We start from the raw sequence: 23,351 nt of genomic DNA, 5'->3' as shown, positions 1-23,351 counted from the left end.
CACTCCAGCAATTTTTTGGTATATTTTAATGTGATATTTTTGTCTTTTACTGGACTTAGTATTTGTTCAGCCATACTAGTGAATCACCTTTTTGAATTAGGTGAGATGAAAATTTTCTCTCCACTTTCATGCATTGTAATTAATTCAGCGAGCATTGTTACCAAACAAGTTTATTTATATATAGATATATAGCATAATAATAGCCTATTTAAGAATATATAGAATAATAGAGTAAGAAGTAAAAAAAACCTCAGTGAACTAGTTTTTGTTGTTTCTTACTTTCTTGGGAAGTAATATGTTGAAAGTTGGTGAACTTCAATTTCTTCCATATATTTCTCTGGATTCCTTTCTGCTGTCAAGAACTCACTCTGATTTGACAAGCAATTTATGTGAAATGTTGCTGTCATTATTATATTCTAGTTCATAAAAATTAATAAGCRAAGACAGATATGGTCCCAGCTCTATGTAAACACCTTCGTTTGTTATTTTATTCTCCCTTTTACCACTGCTAGCTATTTTGTTCAGGGAATGCCTGTTAATACTTCTGTTTAAGGTTAGGTAGGACATCAGAATTCCAAAGGTGGTCTGACCTACTTGAAGTGCTGCAAAAAAATAAAAGATTGGGAAAGTGCAATTGGCTAATGCATGTTCCTAAACACCAGAGATCCTCAGTTGCACTTATTTACAACTATTTTATGCTTTCCAGGTGCTCAAAATTACTCTAAGCAGTAGCCATTCATTGGAAACTTCCTTGCTCAATCAATTAATTGCAGTGCTTCTATCTATTACTTTCCAGAAGATTTGCATGCAGCCAAAAGCTGCAAAACCAGTATTTTTCACCTTGTACCATGTACTGCASTCCTCCTTCCCAAGCTGTAAAAAAMCTCAAGAATCTCAACCCCAGAYCCATGAGGTAATTTGGCAAACACCATTTACTTTTGATGAAAAGCAAAGCTTATAGATTACATGTTGTATTTGAAAAGTGATGCCACTGCTTATAGTCCTTAGCTGTGAAATCTTCGGCTGAGAAGCCATACTTTCTGTTTAAAAACACTAGAATACTTTCCAGTTAAGCAATGACAATCTTCAAATTTTATAGTTAGCAGTTTTATGGTGTGACATTTTAGTCATTTGTGCATTGAAGAAGTAAGTACAATACATTTGCTTTGTATTTGATAAACAGAAGAAATGGGAGAATAAGCTGAGAAGAAGTGTTGTGTCTTTTGCTTTCTGTCTCTAGAAAGGGAAGGTGTGAGGGTGTCAGGCTGYAACTGTCCAAGTCATACTCTCCAAAGTGGAAATTCACTATCAGCAGCCTCACTTGTGTGGTTACTATCTAAACGTGGATATTTTCAGCTCATTACATGACCACTTCAAAAAGGACAAACCACAGCGTATGAAAACACGCGGCTCGCCACACCGCAGGCTGTACTCTGYGCTGCCCTTAGGATCCATACAATTTCCTGTTCGTGTATTTCCAGAGCAGGCTGGGGCTGTTCAGTGGAGTGCACATGAAATAAAGCCTTATTTTCAGTCACTCACATTTCSCACTGAGTCCGTGCAGATAAACATCTGGCATTGGTTTGTGGCGCACAGATATCCAGGACTCAAAGGAGTGTCGACAAAATGCGAAACTCTAACGACAGACTACAAGCAAGGACTTCTCTGCCTTCTCCTGGTGCAAAATTTCAGCTCAGTCTTTGGATTTTGCTGTGACTGCCCCATGMTCTCCTGTCTKCAGAGCCRTGGTCATAATCAGCATCTTCCTTGTGCAGCTCTGTAAATATCTGCAAGCATTACTGGTTACTGGGTAAATACAGCGCCTTTTCAGTTGTCCCTGGTTCCCTTAGGGACAAACAAAYAAAAGGAAGTACTTTTTCTCATGATGCATAATAAAATTATGGAACTCTGCCACAGGATGCTGCGGAGGCCAAAAATAGAAATGTTTTTTTAAATTATATTAGATAAATGCAGGAGGATTTTTGTCCAACAGTGACCATAAAATACAATTGTCTACATATGAATTTACCTCACAGAGTTCCTAAGCTGAGGGTATCTTGGAGAATGTACAGCCCTGGGCTTCTACTMCTGACCATTGTCAGACACAAGATAAACCTCTGGTAATAATCTATATAACTGCTTTATGTCATTCTGCTTCTGTCATTTTTAATTTCTTAAGAAAATAATTGAATTAGTGCCAGTGTTAAATTATGTACAGTGTCTCAGTATGTTTCCTACTTACCTTCTCCTTTAACCCACAAACTTATTTCCCAAGCCAATGAAGTGATAGAGAATGTTACTAAAATCTCAACTTCTTGCATAAAACTATTCTCAGATTACCACAGTGAATTTTTTAGGTCTAACAGAAGATGGAAGTCATCTTGCTGAACTGSAGCAGTTTCTCATCCTGTGTAATAATAATGTAGCTTTCAACCAAAAGGTTTTTAATTTTACTTATTTTATTTTTAATTTTACTATTTTTAACAAAAATTAGTACTCCATTGCTCTTTAAAAAAAATCATTGCTTGCTAAAAATGAATATGCACTATTTTCAAAGGTGGAGGTCTTTATCCAGCACTAATCAACTTCAGACAGTTGAGGATAAGATCTGAAATTTAAATGAAAATACAAACATTGAAGTTATCTATTTCAGAAGTTTCTTCTTCATTAGTTGCTTGCTGTCAAAGGTCATATTTTTCCCTCTTAAATAAATTACTKCTCTTGATGTTGGAAAGTCTTACTAACTTAATTGCTTGTGAAGTAAGGCTGGAATGAAGTCATACAAATCCAAATGATTGTAATGAAAACAGAATCAGGCCTGTAGYTTCATTCTTATGTTGTATTTGAATTTTTTTTCCTTTCTGCTCTCTGTCTAAATTTAAGCATTGTGCACTAGACTTTATCACAAAAAGCCCCACACAAATATAGTGTTCCCTCTAGCATCAGTAGAAATTGTGCATGTGACCTATGGATGTTAACTATGTAATTTCAACTGGCAGTAATGGTGTTTGCACAGTAGGGCTGTATTCACAGATGGGAAAATAGTTCTTTTGTTAAGTACTTAATTCAGCTAGAAAACACCTAATCCAAATCACCCCCAGGAGGCACATACAGTAAAGACTATCTGCTCTGTGACTAKGCATTTCAATAAAAGCCTCTCAACTTAAAGCCATTCTTTCATTAAAAACAATCTGTCTCAATTTCACAGCATTAAAGTAAACTGGTTTTGTAGGAAATTAGCTTTTTTCTAAGATAGGGTTAAGAGATTTCTATGTAAAAAGATAATGATGTGCTGAAAGATTGTGCTGAATGCTTTTGCTTAGAACTGCAGACATAAAATACACAGTCAGATGGCCACAGAGAAAAGAAAAGCTTTAAACAAAGTGTGAGAAGGAAAGAAAATTTCGTGATGTAAATAAGGGAGTGGAAGCTATGCAGGATTAGCTTCTTCAGAGAGATTGCAAAATTGAAACTGAATCGAGGAGTTTGGAGGTATTTTTTCAGGAAAATCTCCATAATCCTGTAAACTRTCATCATCACTTGTTAACAAAATGTCTTGGCAGCCAACAACAGACAGAAAACAACCTCCACTTCATCCAATCAATGCCTACCACCTCCTTCAAATAAATAGTTGTTGAAGATACCTTGAATGTCTTGTGTTGAACCACACTGCCTCATGCCAAAGTCTGCCAATGTCACAGTCACTGAAGTGTTTGAGCTCTCTAGATCCTCCTGCAGGTAAAGCCAGGAAGGTATTTGTGCAGTCACAGCCTGAGGGCAGGGCTGTAAATGCTCCTAATCTCCTAAAAATCTRAATATCAGCTAAGTAGCAGCTAAAAGCCTAAGTACCACCACTGTACAGCATCCCATATCCTTTAAACTTCTGCAAAACCTGGAATTTTGGTGAGTGAAGTCAGAAATTTACTGTATTGGGGATCATGTCTTCATAAAAGAAATACAAGGAATGAATCAGCTAATACAATGAATATCATAAATTCCATGACGAAAAACAGATAATAAAGCCAGTAAATAAAAATTACATGTTAAATATTAAGACAGTAAAGACTAGGGGAGTGAATGACACATTTCTAATTTCTGAGTTATTCTTGAAGCAATTCAGTTGTCACTTTAAAGGATTTGGTCATACCAGCCCTGAATTTTCAATTTTTTTTTTTTTCTGCAGCGCAATAAATATTGTGCCAGTGGCTTTTGGTTTTTCAAATTGTGCTTGCACTAAAGAAAGAGATCAATCAATATGTTYACATACTGCTCTGACAGCTGGAAAAAGTTCATAGTCCTGGGAGCTCCTTCATCTGGAATGAAAGACAGGAGAAAAGAATGTCTAGCCCTGCCTTATATAGTGAAGGGAAGGAGAAAGCCAGAAAAGAAYGAGAAGGGGAAGGGGAAAGGAGAATATTAAAGGGAGTGGTAAGGGGAATGAAAATTTCYTCAGTTGCTTTAGTAACAGATGATTATCTGACATTTATAAATTACCTCATCTGTGAAAAATATGTATTTCTAAGAAGTAGGTGGTTATATATTTATGGGCTCTCTTGAAACCTGGAGATCCCCAACTTATTAATACTTTCCCTGGTCCTTGACAGCAAATTCACAGAGCTTTGTGGTGCTWTATAACACTTGAGGATGTGGTCCTCTATCACCAAATCATAACAGCCATGCTTTAAAGCCTAGATGATCATATTCAGCAGTAATTGAGCTGCCACTAGTGAAGGTGAAGTCTTTAATTGCATTYTTGAAACACAATAGTTTTATATTCCTATTTCCCTTGTTCCTTATCTGAACCACAGGAAACAAAAATTTTCTTACACAATGAGCAGGAAACATTAGAAAGATCTAAATGGATTCTCCAGAAAAAAAAAATGTTTTGCATGTGAAATGTAACTCTGGTCAGTTTGCTTCCACAATCATAACTCATGTAGGTAATCACAAACTGATAATAATACYTTCAAGTGGACATAATAACAGAAAACACATTATTTGGAAAGAAAGAAAGAAAGTTAGAAGTTCTATTTCATTTAAGTGATGACTGATAAAAAGCAGTTCATTTGAAACCTGTTTTTATTGGCTGTGTCATGCTATCCCTTTCAATGCCTCTTTCATATGAAAAAGCATTTTCTTAAAAATAGCCTCTGGCTCTTCTGTAAGCATTCAACATGTCCAAAATACAATATTGAATGGTTTTGATGAACATTTTTGGGCTGCTGTGTGTAGACATCCACCTAATACATAAACAGTTTCAAAGAAATCTTATGTTAAATCCTTAATTTTTGTAAGGAATAACTAGTTCTGTCTCTAAAARCACATCACAGGCTGGATATCCAGAGTGTGTATATAGCTGTCTATTTTGATTTTTTTGGAAGAGTCTTGTCAGAGTCGAATGCAGTGGAACTGTTGTGTATGTGGGGTGTGAGAATTCCTGGAATCAAAAGATTTCAAGCCAGAAGTCTGTTTATGCAAAAAATTAGTAGAGCAATTGTCTGAATATTCTTCTACATTTCAAATAAGAAATTAATGGGAATTAGCTACAGAAATATAGTATGGGCCTAAGCCACATTAAAAAAATCTGATGCCTACAGTAAAATTTTGATGATATGGAGGCACTGAAGTGTTTTAGTAATATGTAATGTATTTGGCTAGAATCACCCAACCTGAGAACCCTCAGGCCAGTACGTTTTCACAAGTCTATTCAAACACTGACTCCAGAAACTGTGCATACCTTTTGCATACATGAAATCTTAAACTCACCATGAAGTACAATGCCATCCTTTCTATAATTATTAAGATAATTTAAATTGTATATTTATGTCATAATCCCTGCAAAATCCATAAACAATCTTCAGAAAAGAGACAAGTTCTTAGGACCTAACACCTGTATTGTTGGGCTGTCATAGCACAGTTGCACTTGAGCACTTCCTCTTTAGCGTTATGATCATTGTGCTCTTCATGGTACCAGTCCTGCTTCAGCACCATTATGGAGAATAGAGGCACAGAGAACACATTTGACCCATCCTAGCCAATATTTCTATGGAGCAAACTCACTTTGAAGGAGATTTGTAAGCTGTAATACCACAGACTTAGGGAATGGAAGCCTTGTTTTTCAGTCTTTCATGTGATGATGTTTCAAAGAAAATTCAACCCATGTAAATCAGTTTGTAACTGAGTAACTGACAGCTAATTCATGAGGAAATATCTAACAGTGAGGCACACCTGAACTCCCTACTGTGTCTGTTCCTTGGAATTTAATCACTCACTTTCATTGTATGAGGAATTCAAGTATTTATCTTTGTTCCAAAACTCTCTTTATTGATCCGATTTTTGTCCTGAAAGATTATTCTGAAAAATGTTTCTATACTACTTTATTCCTAGGACATACAAACTTGAGGCACAGTGAATCATTTTTATACTATAGTAGAGGAAAGTCTTGTAGGAATAAGTGAACCTTTTTTAGCTTGACAAATACAATCTACAGGAAGGCAAGGTGAATATTTTGTAGTCAATGCTGTGTATACAGTTCAGTTTGGCACTGTTAGTTCTGTGTGCAATTGGCAACATTTGGCTGRAAAGTGCTCTTTTTTTGGTTTTAGGTTGGCTACTTTAGCAGTAGTTAGGATTTCAGCAATCATCTCTGAAACCATTAATCATATACCAGCTCCTGCCATGGCCTGTTGGGAAGTATTAGTGAAATGACAGCATTAATGCCATTAATGCAGAATTGTTCAAGTGCCCAGGGTAAAGGAATTAGCAAATCACAGTAGTAAAGCTGCACTTTCAACTTGTAAACGTAAAGGAATATCCTTGTAAAAGAGGTGAACTGAGTGGGCTAATTCTGGCAAATTTATTCAAGTGACTCACACTGTTTCATTTTCAAGAAAAGCAAAGAGAAAAAAAAAATCTACCTTTTATAAATGCAGAAAAACAGAGTTTAGAGTTGCTCCTCCATAACTGCCCTGGAACTAAGGTATATAATGAACCATCTATGAGACAACTCAGAACGAGAAATTCCTTAAAGTTAACAATATTTTTCTGTTTTCCTAGAGTATAAAAGTGAAGAGGTGAATTATGCCAAGCAACACAGAATGTAATTATCTTTAGCTCTGATTCAACAGAAGATTTACAGATAGATTAGTRGTCACCAAAGAAGTATTTGCATCTGTTGTTTATGTTATGACATCTGAGATCAAAGTAAGGCTTTAAATTTTAATTTTCTGTTTTGCAAGTTGATAATGAAACCAAAAAAGAAGCTGAAGATGTGAGGATGGCAAAGCTATGGAGTATTAAACATACTGAGGRCAATTTTGAAATAAAGGGGATGTGTGGGATGACGCTCAAAGGTCGGATCCACYACCCTTCTGAACACTCTGCTGCCCATTCCCCCGGTTAAGAACACATCGTGTGTGTGCCTGTGAATCATCCCAGCGGTCATGGAAACACTCCATGTTTAAACTGAGGCCTGGATTGGCCTCAGGCTTTGCTGAATGTCCAGCCTTTGCACCACAGTGTCSAGTGTGCCTAATTCTGTGTAGCCATGGTGATAAAACATTTCTGTGGCTGAACCTAACAAAGTTAGCTCTGAGCTGCAGAGGCAGAAACAAGCACAGTGAAAACCCAGTAGTTGAAATTAAGCCAAAATAAGGATTATTTCTAAGCAGTTGCTAAAATGTTTTAAGTCAATATAAACCTTTTAGTAGCTAATTTTAAGGAAGTTGAAAGTCTCTTTGAAAAGATAATTGRTGTGCATTCCTACARTTAAAAAGAACTACTAACTATCTTGTAAAAGAGTAGATCCAGCCAGCAGACAGAAAACCACCACAAAACCCCTGTTTGAGCCATTGTCTTTAACGAGATCACCATTTGACCCTTTATGCAGATAATTAAAAATGAAAAGAAGACTCCTATGGTTTAACTGCATGACTCAGAAAATTGCTAATTGTCAGGACATCCCCTCAGAATTGGCTCATTTGTAAAATATTGTGCAGGTCAGTGCAGTCCAAGGCATTTTCATTTAACAGATTTCAGAGACCTTTAATGAAATATTTTACTGGCGTCACTTCAGTTCATGTGCCCTGATCCTGCACTGAGATCTCTGTGAGCACAGACTATGTGATAACAAATGCCCAAAATTTCAACCACTACACAAATGTACCAGTWTAGTCACATATGCCCTCGACAGTGTCAGTCCATACATGTGTGCAAAGGCTGGGACTGAGAACTCCTTGCTCATTTCCAAAGAACAGAACTCATAAATTATATCAATTTGTCTCTGTCTGCAAGTTGCCTGGCTATGGCAAGTGTTGGGTTTATGTGTAGACTGACATTGTCATCTTGACATTATTTATGGCCCCCATTATTTATGGGCACAGTTAACGTGAGCAGAAATTGAACAGAGACAAAATGTCATTAACTATGAAAACCAAACAAACTTACCAGAATACTTTCTTTCCCATAGAACTCACTTATGTATTACTGTTAGTGTTACTTGGAAAGAGTATAAATAAAGTTAAAAAGGTCTAAAAAGAAGGTTGACTTTAAGTTGGCAATGTCTTATAACAGTATTTCTAATCACTGTGTGGATTTATTTTATTACGGAATGTTCTGTTCTCTTAACTGAACATCACATTAGATTTGTCTGGATGAAAATATTTGGATTATTTATTTATCTTGGAAAAAGTGTATGAATTAAAATTTATTTTAATGGGCTAACTAACTTGTCCTTTAATGGTGTAAAAGTTCAATTAAATCTGAGAAGCAAATGCAGTTAAAACAAAAATAGGAGTACAGTTGAAATATCTAATTAAATCTAATTTTGGAAGTTACATAAATAGAGTGAAGTATATGTTTTGTCATCAGAGATGATGTTCTGTTACAGGTGTTTTCCTTTTAAGTGAGACGAACTACTTCTAGCAGAAAGGCTGGCCTGCACTTTGAATTTCAATGTACTTATCTCACACAATTTTCTGAGCAGAAACCATACTCTGTTTTATTTTTAAATAACCCATAACTTCAAAATAATTTAAAGTCATCYGAGAAATAATAAGGCACCTTTTTGTGTTTATATCTTATTTTACATAAAACTATTCTGGAATCATATTTATAGCAATTAAAATTCACTCCATTTATTATTGTTATAATTAAGTAATAAATCTTTCCAATACCTGAAGGAGCTCTTCATCAGAAACTGTAGTGATAGGACAAGGAGGAATGGCTTCAGATGGGAAAAGGGGAGGATTAGATTGGATATTAGGAAGRAATTCTTTATTGTGAGGGTGGAGAAGCACAGGCACAGGTTGCCCAGAGAAGCTGTGGATGCCCCATCCCTGTAGGTGTTCAAGGCCAGGCTGGAAGCAACCTGGTCTGGTGGGAGGTGTCCCTGCCCATTTCAGGAGGGTTGGAACTTGATGGTCTTTAATGTCCCATCCAACCCAGAACACTCTTTATTTCTTCGATTTAATATTAAGCAATCATTTTGCTGAGTTACCAAAGGGCAACTGTTCACAGTATCCCAGGAATTAAATTGAATAAAACTATTTAATCATCTATTTCCTTTCTTGAAAGCTAAGATTTTTCCCTAAAGTATATCCCTCCAACTACTAAGTCCACCACAGCTAATTATATACTGTATATTCCATTTTTAGCTTTCAGYTCATTCTTCTCAATAAAAGCTTTACAGTTCATGCACAAGTAGAATAGGCTTTAAACATAAAAGAAATAAAATTAAATACCAATCTGATTAACTTTTCAGGTCTCAAAAAGCCAGTTTATATTAAAAATCCTTCTTACCACACTGGCTTTGTGAACCATGTGTTAAAAGATGGGGATTATGGAGATCCATTGCAGCAAAGGGTTCAAACATTCTTCAGCTCGTTTGGCTGATCTGTGGTCAGTCTGTGCCAAGACCCTCTGCTGTTCTTAAATATGTCAATGAAACACATCCACCACTGAGCTGTTCATATTTGTGACTGGTCATTTCAGTCTTTTATATGTCATTAATAATTTGTCTGAAGCATCTTGACAATGAAAGGGCAAATGGGCCTGGCATCACCTTTTAATCATGCATAGAAGAGTTCCATTCATGTTTATAACAAAATTTGTTTATTAATCAATACGAAACAGTACTGAAGTACAAAACAACTGGTAGAAAACCATTTTTTCTATCAACATTTATGTGACATATAACTGCAGCTTTCTGATTTTGATAGTCATGCAGTTCTACCTTCAGAAAAGTGGTGTTGACATATTATTTACAAAAGGAAATTAGAGCTGCCACTCCTTCTGTTTCAATGTGCTTTATAGCTTTGACTACTAAACCGGGACTCACAGTCTTAATTTTAGCAGCAGATGAGTTATCAGTGTGAGCTTCCTTTTTACCTGATAAATTCATGGACCCAACAGTTGAACACAATCTTTTCTGGYAGGATGGAAGCAGAAGCTACTTCTTAGATATTACAGAGTTAACTGTCACACACATGAGTACAGTGTCACCGCCAGGAAGGTGGGGAATGGATTAAACAAGGATTAAACCCTTGTTTTGAGCTGTCTCGGGAGTATTCAGCTCCAACCACCAGTAATCCAGAGCCCATATCCCTCCTGCATAACACAAAAGCAGGATTATGAATGCATTACATTGAAGTATAACTGGTGAATCCTTGGTCTGCGCTCAGTATCTGGGCAGAAGATCAAAAAGTTAGGCTACTTTTGTATTTCTGTGATGCCCAAAAATACACATTTTGGGAATTTTGGTGTACACTTAGAGAGATTTCTTGATACTTCCTGCAAAGCTCTGCTTTCACTCACGGAAGCAGGCAGTTCACCTGTGAAAAGCTGTGCAACCCTCTTGGGTAAAGGGGGACTTTGCAGTAACAGAGACTAACAGAGATGTTAACAAGAGTGTGAAGGAGAGGAAATAGAATCACATTTTCTAAACACTCAGCTGCATGTTTGCATAAGGGACTTTCATCTAGAGCAGAGTTTTGTAGTACATTTGAGTGTTTTTTTATCTATTTTGGCAAGTAGAAGGAGTCCTACCTGGAAAAGTCACTCAGATCAGTCAAGTTATTGCAGCATTCCAGCTGAGCYTTTACTCACACGTGCCACAGATTTGGGGATAACGATGATTTTATGCCATGACCTTCTTTCATGTGGCAGCAGTGGACTGCAGGTCTGCTTGGAATATATCCCTTTCTTTGGGGTGCTGTGAAGGCAGAGCTCTTGCTTCTGCCCAGCTGTGAAAGATCTGCTTTTGAACTGCAAGGAGGCAAAAAGATAAGCTTCAAACCTTCAACACCTGACCTTTCACGAAGTTCAGTTCTCAACTGGAACTCTGCAGCTCATTTTACATAATCCTTTTCATATTCTTCCTTTTAAGGAAAACATCTTTGCAGTGGCCTTGCAGTCCACTTGCAAAGGAAGGAATGGTGTCCTATTTTCTGACTTTTGTCTTTACAGTGACAAAAAGAACAGTGCCRCTACTTCCACTGTTATCACACAGAAATCCATTGAACATTCCAAAGAGTTTGAAGCAATTTATACCTCCCCTTCCCTTTTTCTGCTGGGAATTTGTGGTAGCATGGTCCTTTATTTCAAGTGGAACAGAAGCATTTGTATTTTAGTTYTCTTTTCATGTCTAGAAGCTAGAAGTTTAGTCCAAATGTAATAATGGCTAATAATACCTATGTCCACACTTGCAGTAATGTCATCAGCATATTTTTCACAAGAAAATAACTTTGAATARCATGTTAATAGGTTTTCAGTAAAAGCCCCAATGTTTGGTTTTAGAATAAATTAGAATTGTAGACAGCTAATTAAAAAATGTAAAATAAAAACATTCTTATTGGCTTTGAGAAGACATTTTTACCTGTTCTGAAGCTGAAAGTAAAAAAGGAAAGCCTCAGGAATGAAATACTGGCCAAATTCTGGGTACCTGCAAAAGCTCTTTCAACTTCAGTGTCAGAATTCCAGACTAAATCTAAGATTCCTGTCATCCCCTCACCACTGCCAAAAATAATCTGTGTCCTAAGCCCTTATTATTTGACCTAATGGAAATGAAAACACAACATTACCTGAATGCAATGAATTAGATCCAGATGAAACATCCAGATGAGGGATGCAGTGTGGAATCAAGGGTTTCCTGACCTCTTGCCCCYCATGTCTCTTGATTATCTCAGTTGGCTTTGGCAATCTTGTCCTCACCTCATCAGATAAAACCTCCAGGCATGGCATAAAGTTAACCTGTTTCTACCAGCATCAATACCAGGGATGGAAAACCTGTTTCTTGAAAAAGAGAATACTTATCTCAGAGCATTTATTTTTTAGTACTTTTTTTTYGGTTTATATTTAGATTTTCTGTGCTCTGGACACATGGGGTTTTCAGGTGACAGTGGGGTTCAAATGTACCCTGGAGGAACCAACACAGTTTCCATGGGTCCTCTGGGAGCAGCAGATATGACTTCAATAGAGTCACAGCCACAGCATTTCTTCAGTAYCTCACAGGATTTTTCATCTGTTTCCAGTACTGAAGAAATCCCCATGCTATAATGTTTTGACTACAGGGCATGAAAATTATTGCCAGCTATGGGGCAGAATGTGTAACCATTAACAWGATTGCAATCTACAACTCAGTGAAACAGCTGCCAGACTTTACTTGGGATTCATGATTGCTTTGTTCTCTACTACTATAGTACAAAGTGTGATAGATATGAGCATTATTGATGTCAATTCTTTTTTCGATCAAATAGCTGTAGTCATGAGAAATGTTATCCTAAYTCCTACATGTTCTGCACATGTGGTTAAACTAATGACCTGAAAGTCTGCATTTATATACAGCAACTACAAAGTCAGTAGAACAGATATTTTTCCTTAACCATGAGGGAGAACAGTACCACATGGCTATCRTTATGAAATGAGATTGAAGTAAAATCCTGAATCTGAATAGGWGAATGTTTAAGACTATCTATATTTGATTTTGAGCCCAAGTCATCTCTGATTCTGAAGTTACAGCATGTTTGAAAGGCCTAGGATATTTTCCTTTATTTAATAGTCCTGTTATTCTGATATGTTGGTTTATTCAGTGTATTTTTTATTACATTGTAAATGCTTTTGAGTTATTACAAAAACCACCCTCCTGAATGTGGTTTTACTTGGCAAGAAAACATTAGTCTTATTGTTATACATAACCTACTTGGGATTTGTTGTAAAATTAAAAGTATTGTAGAAGGAAGAAGCAGAGAGCAAAGCCAGTGATAAATGTTAACAATTCATATAAGATCTGAGTGAAGTACAGACTTGTAATAACTGGTATGTCTCGTCTTTGAGTCATGGCCCTGTGTTTTCACCACATTAACCGTGCCAGAAGGGTTGTCACTTCATATTTGGGAACTGTGAAGATCCGTCAGGGCAGGGGCCTGTACATGTTCCTGGATTACAAATCGGAAATGAGTGTGATCGTTATCACWTTGGGCACAGGGACACTGTGTAGAAATTTGCAAACAAAAGTAACAACTTAATCAGTGTCAGAGAGAKCCTGACAGCTACCCTGACGCTTTGCTTGGAATGTGGGAGCAGCCACGGGTGCCAGGACTCCTGGGATCACCAGAAATATATTCATATTCAGATTGTCCGAAGGACACCTAAAAGACATCTGAACGGCTTCTTGCTATTAAAAAATAATTTAAACCATTTGGCTTCACTATTACTATAATTTGAATTTATATTGAGCAAGCATGAGTCTTAAACAATTCATGTCTAATTGTGGCCAATAAGTATAACATTTGTAAAAGTATGCCTGGTGACTTCTGTTTTCCCCRGTAAAACCACACATATTTTCTAACTGCTGCATCAAAACTGCCCATCTCTTTGTCTGCCAATCAATTTCTAATACATGTCCCTGTTCCTCTATAATTTTTTATGTCTGTACTGCATGACTGTCCATGGACAGGCTTAGTAGTTCATCTATGAATTTATGTGTCCTTTGTTAAGAACARCAACAGAAACTGTGCCTCATCCATAAAAAGAGAAACTACTGACAGTGGGTTTGCAGACATGCAATTGAGGGCTGAAAGGATCCCAACTTTAGCTCATGATTTCATGACTTACAAAGGAATGCATCACAATAACATTGACTTCCAGGAAGAGCTGTGATTATGATAAACTGAAGTAGGAGGGAATATTCTTGCCAGGTCCTAAAAGAAAAGGGGAGAAAATGCTGCTCCTAAAGTAAGGCTTTAGGACAGATTCTTCCATCATTCCTTTTTGTCTCCTGTTTACKGTGACTTACAAGCAGGAAAGGCTCCAAAATATTTTTATTTTCAGATTTTCCCTAAATTTAAACATTTGAAATGGCTTTTATTCTACAGAGTTACAGTAAAAGATTTCTACATTTCTCATTTAGAGATTGGGGTATTCAAGAAGTAAACTCAGGGCAAGGATTTGATCCCCATAATCATACCCTAAAACTCACTCCAACAACTGGGGATGAAGGAGAATAAATTATCACACCTTTACTTAAAGGAAACGTGATTGCTCCCTTTCAAAATCTCAAGAGGAATGTAACGAAAAGAGGGGCCAGAATTGTCTTTATGTGCTTTGTCTTTTCTCATATTTCCTACTAAAATGGTCTTGTCTTTCCATACAATTATTAAAGCCATAAAAGGATATATGTATCAAATTATGTCATTTCAGATAAACCAAGGCACTTTTATCTTATTTAGTTTCATAGTCTTTTCTACAGGCTAATTTAGGTACCTGATATTTCATTATATAGTTTAGTGACTTTCAGTGATTTCCACTGCTACTTGTAAAACAGTTTTTATAATCTATTTGGTGGAATTAACTCATCCTTACTTTGTGTATACATATATGTATGTACATATGTAAATATATTCACATGTGTTCTGAATATTGACAGTTTTACTCTGAGATTTTTATGCATTTTTCTCATTTTAATAATCATTGRAAGGAAGTATTTGGCAAGAATTTTATTTATGTATTTTTTTATACTGTTTGACATGTATGAAGGCAATCAGATCTATTAGCACGAGAAGAAACCAAATTTTTGAAGACTGCACATATTTTGGTAGGACCATCTCCCTCACATGCAGTTACACATTCATTATAATGCTGAGAATTATAGGTATGTCTGGAGGCACTTAAGGGATTAATGGGTATATATAGAATTTCAACAATGGGAAGAATTGGTGTTCGAGTTTGTACTAGCAGTTAACTTTTTTATAGTGCTATGGGAAATTAAAGCTTTTAGTTTACTATTGCAGATATTTCTGGAAATTTAATTTATTTGTGCCTTAAAATTATAGCGATTACAGTAGAGATGCGTCAATATAATTTTTAATGTCTGTATYCAAACTAAGGTAAACATTGCCACATATCCAGAATATCTATCATTAAAGTGCTGGTGCCCAGATTGCTGTAATAAAAGTTGAGAACCATAAATGTAGCCAAATTTTATAGGACATAAATGAACATTGCTGCCTACATACATTAAAACCCATAATTTAAGAGTTATTATGTATACGCTTATGTAAATCTATGCACATAAATACTGTGTGTGAGAATATGTAAACTCTTGTCTAGATATTAATTCCTTGTTGACCGAAATAGTTCAGCAGATTTCAGATTTCGTCCTCCCTGGGTCCTGCAGGGGAATGTATTTTACAGCACATAATGGTTTTCCTCTTTGCTATATTGGGTACTAATGGACGAGAATGTCTTTCTTCAATATAAATGAGAATCATGGTGGTGAAGACAAATACTGAACACAAGACATAAAGCATAACAAAATAATGTTTGCCATTATTAGGCAAGGGAAAGGAGGAGAAAAGGATAGGTCTCTTGACTAAAATACTAGTATTCTGTGTAGTCCAGAAAGGATTTTTATAAACGTTTTTCACCAAGTAAGATGTGTTGAGGCGAGTGATCTCATTTGCTTACAAATATTGTGTCAGCTACTTTACCTTGTCAAATGTTTCACCAAGTCAGATGTTGGTAGCAGTATTCTCTGTTCTCAAGCAGACCATGAACCATGCTGTCCATGCAGATATTCTCTTTCTGTTTTTCCATATGTTTTGAAGCAAAGTTAGCTGCATAAACTCTAATTGTGGACCTACAGTGTTCCTGCACTTTATCTGTTGTTTTTTTTTTTTAAAAAATCAAAACCATACGATGATTCAGGTGCCAGTGAGACATCACAGGATGAGGAGTGAATAGCAAGATTTACATTTCCGGTAACAAACTTGAGGAAATTTTCATTACTCCCTATCACCCAGGAAAAGATCTGAGATTGGTTTCAGTTCTCCTCACCAGTAGGTGATTTATGATAGAAGAACACACAGAGGATGTTTGGGTCGAGAGTTCTGATTAGAGTTATAAGATTGGTGGGATGCCTAGAGAGGATATTTTGTGAATCTTTCTGGGATGCAAATAGTTGCCTGGTCCAAATGTACTGAAATTGTAGTATTTTCAGTGGCTTCAGAGCATCTAAACTTACAATTAATTCCATCCAAACTTTCAATTAATGCTTTCAAAAAAGATTAAACATTATGATTCTACTGGTAGGTACCACTATAATATAATGTGCTGGGTCTTCAGTTGATTTTGAGACCTCAAATGAAAGGCAGAAGGACAAACTGTGACCTGCACAAGAAAGACACAAATGACAATGAAAAAGAGTTGGTGATTTTTTTCATGAGGAAGATCCTTAGACAGAGAACTGAGGAGATGAAGGCAGAGGACATGGCAGTGAATAAAGAGATTCGTCTTCTGTTTTATATATATATATATATATATATATATATATATAATGAAAATAAGAAACTCATTGAAAGACTAGAACATAAAGCCATTGAGTATTAATTTTTATTAATGTCACAACCTTTCTCAGTAAGGTGTTCCCATATGTCACAGTGATGAGTATCAGAAACCAAGCAGCATTAAAAATAGATTAAGCAGTACAATGTTAAATCATTATATTATCTCCTATAACACATAGAAATTCCAAACTATATTCCAGCTTCCCAGGTTCACTGAAAGTTTAGATATAAACTGGCAGAGCAATATAGCAACCAGAACTATTTATGCAGTTTAAGATTACATTTTTTGAGAGCCATATGTAACGCAGTAAGGAGATATTGCAGTGGAAATAATTTTGATTATGAGTCAAATGTGCATGAACTAGGAATGAGCCAAAACATGTTTAAATAATCTTCTACACAGAAGTTGTTCCAAAATTAGTATTTCAGAAAAGTAATCCTCATCAAAAGTATCTTCGTTAAAGAATATTAATTAGTTCCACACTTTAATAAAAATTATTTTTTTAAAAAATCCCCACAGATATCAATTTGTTTAGAGTGATATGACAGGTGTTGCATTTTMTATAATTATGTCTTCCCCCTCAGTGTATATTGAAGATGGCTCATATTTTCAGTCAMCTGTAAAACCAGATGAATTTAGTTTATAGAATTGTCATTTAGAAAATGGTCAAGAAAGAAAAATATGATTCACACAATCATAATTTTTTTTAATGTCAGCATTAAACAGGGTAATTCTTTGAAGCAGAAATATTACTATCTGCAAGAAGATATTGTTATAATTTATTTGTTATAAGAAGCTTCCTTGTGAGACCCATTTAATCATGCTTGATGTGATTCKCACTTGTGCTGCTTATTGACTTTATTAAGCCTTAAGTTTACAAAATGAGTTGTATAAACCACTATGCATGCCAAAGTAATTGAATTTATTCCTAAATGTTTTGTATGCTTTTGTACTAGCGGTAAATAATTGCATTTGAAGTGACAAATATAATTCATATAGATTTTTGGGATTTAGGCCTAGAAACGGTTAAGCTTTTAGAATGACATAAGACTTCAAAAACAAGTTGCAAATAGTTCTTGCCACATGCTTAATGAGGAACTGAAATTCATCTTTGAATATCTTGCTATTGGGTAAACCTAACTGGGGATGTCTTTGAATATGTTCTAAGAACTATGTGTTGCCCACATTTTGTATTTCTATTCATAATTAAGTACAGTAATGAATTAAAAAATACTGCTGCTTCCAGTTTTCTAAGGTTTTAGTGGGATGCCACAGAGCATATTCTTCCACCATCATTATCTGTTATTGTCTATTACATTTTATATACTTTACTGAATAACATAAAATGGTTCAGAAACGCCAAGACACCGCTGATACACGCTCAGATACCCACAAAATGATTGATTTTTCAGAGATTGCAGCTTCTAAAGTAACCTAATAAAAGTAACTTAAATTTAAGGAATTCCTGGCAATTTATAATTGCAGAGCTTGTTCATGCAATAATTTCTCAGATGATTCGGCAGAGTGCCTCTCTATGGAGSAATATTCATGCATTCAGAAACTTTCTCAATGAATGTCATCTTATTGGTTTGGTCTATCCAGAACAGTTTCTTTTGTTAGTATTATTATGTGTGGTTTGATCACTGGTACTGTCCGAAAACTTTTTACCTAATGCGTAAAAATTAAACTTCTGTTACTGAAGCTTCATGGATGTGGAAAACACGTCGTTCACTTTCCCTTTGCATTTTTGTGTCCTTCTATAAAGTTGTTTTCTTGTTAGCCTTCTTATCAAGCTAAACTATTTTAAGTCTTCAACTTTCTAAATTTACGACACCTCTTCGTCTTCTGTACACTTTCCCAAATAATGTGCATCTTTCTTGATTTGCAACATTCAGAACTGGAAGCAAAACTGCTGCAGACACTACAGTGATGCTGAATGCAGCAGAAATATTACTTCGTGTGTTTTTGGAATAATCTCATACATGTATTATCCCTGATTTCTTCTTACAAAAGGATGACTGGTCTTTATCTGAAGAGGAAAACCAGCTTGATTTTGGGGTTTGAGGGGTTTTTCATTAGATTTTTAACTAGATGAAAGGTTCTTCTACATTTATAGCACACTTTTATTTCACTGAAGGTTGCTATAAACCCAAGCTCAGCCTCCATATGGACAAGTGTCATCAGTGTATTGGAAGTCAACCAGATGAGAAATCTCAGCATCAGTCAACAGGGGCTGAATCAAAAAGTGTTTGGCCATTGTGGGAGGAGAATGCAGCTGTGGTTTCACCAGTCACAGTGGAATTTTGTCTATTGAATTATGCCTTATTGCCAGACAGTAAGCATATGCCAAAAATTCAGACATTCAAGGAATCAAGGAAAAGTATCATTGCYGTGTTTGGAACATTTGGTTTGGAAAAAACAATCCAATGTTCCAGTTCAGAAATGAACATACATTCCCTGCAAGTCACTGTTTGTTTCTCTGTCAGGAACAGAATTTGCAAAACCACACTATTGTGATTGAGTTGAGATATAAAAAAAATATCTGAGTAAGAAGTCAAAACGATGAGTTGCAATATTACAGAAACTTACGAAAATGAAAAAACAAGTACAGAATAACTGTGCAAGTATCATACCAATATTTACTTTTATTAAAGTGCAACTGGAAAACTAAGARGCTTATTTTCTTGCTGTTTAAGACTAGAAATCTGAGTATAAAAAAATAAAAGTAAATAGTTTTTACAGCCAGCTTTCCTCAAAAGTGCTTGTTTGGCTACACAAAGAGTTGCTGGATTTGTTTTCTGTTCCTCTTAGAATTGAAGGCCACAAATATATTTCATAACCAGTATATTTCATAACCAGCTTATTTCATAACCAATGATTTATTTGTGAGAGCCTCATATACCACATATCCCACCATGCCTTTCTATGAGTCCAGTTTTTGCAAGATCCACTTAAAGCTTTCACTTCAGCTTGCAAGGTTGATTTAATAAATTTACTGAAATTATCAGTATGCATACTGTATCATCTCAATGTAGGTAATAAGGCTGTTTTAAATGTGGTACAGATTAGAGTTTTATTGCCTTTATGTGCCATCCATGTTCATTGCCCTTGATTCCCAGTAGGCATATCCAGACAGAAATTGTGAGAGGATTGTTGTTCTCTACTTGTTTGGTTTGCAATACATGAAGGCTGAATCATTGTAAATTTACCATTCTAAATCTTTCCTCATTGGCAAATAACTTGTAGAATATATTCTTAAATAAATGCAGTATTGGCTTTTTCCATACACAAAGAAAATAATTTTTTCTCAGTGATTAAGTCTTTCCTAACACCTTTCCACTTCCTCAGAAGTCAAAGAAATTCTGAGATATTCTACACATTTCTACTTCTTCCAGCTTAATCTCACTGAGGCTGTTTGTGTATTTATAAAACACAAATCACGTCAAATGCCATTTTTATATCTCACTCCCAGAGGCAGTTTGTCACTGTGAGGAAGTATGACCTTCCCTCAAACRAAAAAAAATGAAAGAACAGAACTTTCATTGGTTGTGTTGTAGTATAACATTACTAGTACAGATCCAGGTTTGCAGAGCAAGACAACAAACAAACGCTCATAGAAAATAATACTTATAATTTTCTTTCTATAGTTCCAAATTATGTGCAGTCTATGGTAGGAGAACAGTCTGTTGTTACTTTAACTTGTATTCTTGTTATAAATCCCTATATGAAAATGTCATCTGGATATCATAAAAATTCTTAGCATATAGTTACCTGGGACCAGTATTATTTGATCAAAGTAAAAGAAAAAGCTCTCATTTTATTTATAAGCCACAAACACTTATCATTTACATAGACCCTTAGTTACAGTTTCCATTTTAATAGTTCTATCAGTGTTTGGGTGGCTTCTATGAAGATTATTCAATAAACATTGTCCAGAAAAGGTTAGATACTTTTAAACTATAATCCTCTGGAATGTTTATTAACCAATAACACTGAACCTTCTGACAGTTTTATTTCTGAGAATGTTATAATGTTGCTATGCATCCCACTGGTAATTCAGCATGRCCCAAAACTCCTCTGCAGTGTAAGGATTCTTACTGAAAGCAGATGCAGCCAAATTAATAACAAGGACATCAATTTAYTGTAGAAACCCATAGAGTGGGAGGGGTAGGATGAGGGGGAAAGAATGCAGAAAATAATTTTGTTTCACTTTTGCAAAAAAAATGTAACTGAAATAAGTAGATACAGTAATTTAAGGACTTGTTYAATTCAGAGTCTCTGAAGAAATTGAATTTTACTTAATTATAGGATGAAGGAGTTCTAAAAAATGACACAAACCCCTAAATGTTCCTGAATTTACTTCTGTGAATAAGTTTCTATGTGTCCAATCTTCTGTGAGGCCACCCTGCAAGGATCCTTTTATCACCTAGTTAACAGATGCTCTTGCACTTAACTAACCACAAAGAAAGTTCAGTTCCTATGCTGAATACAAGGCCTCYAAAGAAGGGAAGGCTTCAGATGGAACTCCATGCTTGGTCATAACGAAACTGATGAATTGTTGGCTTCTTGCAATAAAAATAATAGGTGAAATCTTGGACTATTGAAGTCAATGGGAATTTTGGCATTGATTKTAGCAGGGTCAATATTGCAACCAATAAATCTGCTGAGCAAACTAAAAGAAGTAGGTGAAGGAAGGAAGGAAGGAAGGAGAATTAATATAACAGAACCCCTTTATTATTTCAGTCCTTTTTCAATCCTCCTTTGCTTGAGTGAACAGCTCTTGATACTCCAGAGATGTGCTCACAGAAACTATTGTGGTGGTATTCTGAACACCAAATATTTACAAAAGCATTTAATGAGTAATTCTGAAACAGGAAAGTCAGCTTTGTTGTTATAATGAGTCAATCTCAGATTCAATCTGAAGCTGTTTTAAGGGTGAGTAACCAAGGGCAATTGGCAACGACTGGATACCGTGGGGACAGTGTTAGACTGGAATAATTAAAAGTATGAGTTATCCAATATGCCTCAGTCCATGGCTGTGTTCTTGTTAGTCAAAACTGCTTTAGCTCCACCCAGATGTAATCACAATCTCAATGACAATTCTTTCTGCAATGTGAGTAAAGTAACAAACAAAGAAAATTGCTTAAACCAATTCATTTCTTTTTACATTTATGTCCCTACCTGTGGGCTTTTTATTTATATGTTAAAATATTTAATTTCTGATTTCTGATGTGTAATMAATGTAGTTACAATATTTTTGCAGGGATTTTCAGAGGCACCCATATTACACACATGTACCACGTGCGCTAACTGTAGCAGGGCAGTTTCAGAAAGCTGCAGGCTAACAAATCARACACTGTCCAGCCACAGCACAGATGTGCCATGCTCCTATCTGCAAACAAAAGACASTGGATGTGAGGAAATATGTGTGTTGAGAACATGTCATGAGCAGCACCATGACTGAGAACCCTGTGCTTCATTAGGAAGTGACATCCAAGGGAGAAATTGAACTTCTTGTTCAGATGTTYCAGAATCAGTCTTCACATGATGGAAGTCTTCATATTTCCTGAATATGGAAAAGGACAAAAATCCAGTTTATGAGGGTCATTCACAAGGACTATTTGTGACCAAGAGACAGTTTGGGAAGAAAAGAAATACTGTTTAGGAAACAACGAGAAACAAAGGGTGACAAAAATATTATGAGAAAGTGTTATAGAGGCAAAATACTTCTGAATATAGAAGGATGTTCTGGAAATGCAATGTATCAATAAAATCTCCCTTGAACCAGCTTAATCTGTCAAATTTTTCACAGTAATAAACTAAATCCAAGCATTAAATTTACACTGGGAGCGGAAAATGGTGACATCCATTGCAATACAAGATTTTCTTTGGCAGTCAAATTTCATTTAAATACTTATCAAAGTATTCAAAAATAAAYTTTACCAACTGCTTAAAACAGTCTGCAGGTTTTCAGCCCCAAATGGTTATCTGGCAATTCATGCAAACGTTGGTTTTTTTTTTTCTGAAACTGTAACACATCCACTTTAGTTCTGACCATCATGATTATTGTTTCTTCAAAGTGAGATAAACAAAAAACCAAACAAAACATCAACAACTGTCTTATGCAGAAAATATTTTGAATTGTGGCAATGTCCTGTTTCTGTAAAAATGTTCATAGGAGCGCATGAACTTGTAATAAATATTTTGTGAGCTCAACTGAAGGGACTCAAAATATCTAACAGAAGTGATGCCTAAGCACAGGTACACCTATTGAAAAGATAAAAMCAACTCTTCTTATTAATTACCCTCTATATCTGACTCTTGCTCCTTTTTGCAGTCTTTAAATCAACTCCATCTGGTTTTTACTATTTAGTTGTGCAACCTAGTTTTCACAGTGAAATATATTCACTGTGACAGTAGCAGGTCCAATGTTTTTAAAAGTATTAAGTAAAACAGTTGTTGCTTAGGTCTGAATTCAGCTAACTATAAAAAAAAAAAAAGAAAAATCAGTC

The 23,351-nt window shown here is 35.6% G+C and overlaps 1 protein-coding gene across 1 annotated transcript in view; it reads left to right on the top strand.

Moving 5' to 3' along the window:
* The window catches only part of ANGPT1 (angiopoietin 1), a 146,808-nt gene that overhangs the window by 44,258 nt on the left and 79,199 nt on the right, over positions 1 to 23,351 (top strand). The gene's annotated exons all lie outside the window — the stretch shown is intronic.

Source organism: Malurus melanocephalus, unplaced genomic scaffold, assembly GCF_030028575.1.
Source record: "Malurus melanocephalus ecotype Western Australia unplaced genomic scaffold, MMel_1.1 scaffold_258, whole genome shotgun sequence".
Lineage (NCBI taxonomy): Eukaryota > Metazoa > Chordata > Aves > Passeriformes > Maluridae > Malurus > Malurus melanocephalus.
Note: the sequence above shows the minus strand (reverse complement) of the source record. Positions and strands in the feature narration are given on the sequence as shown.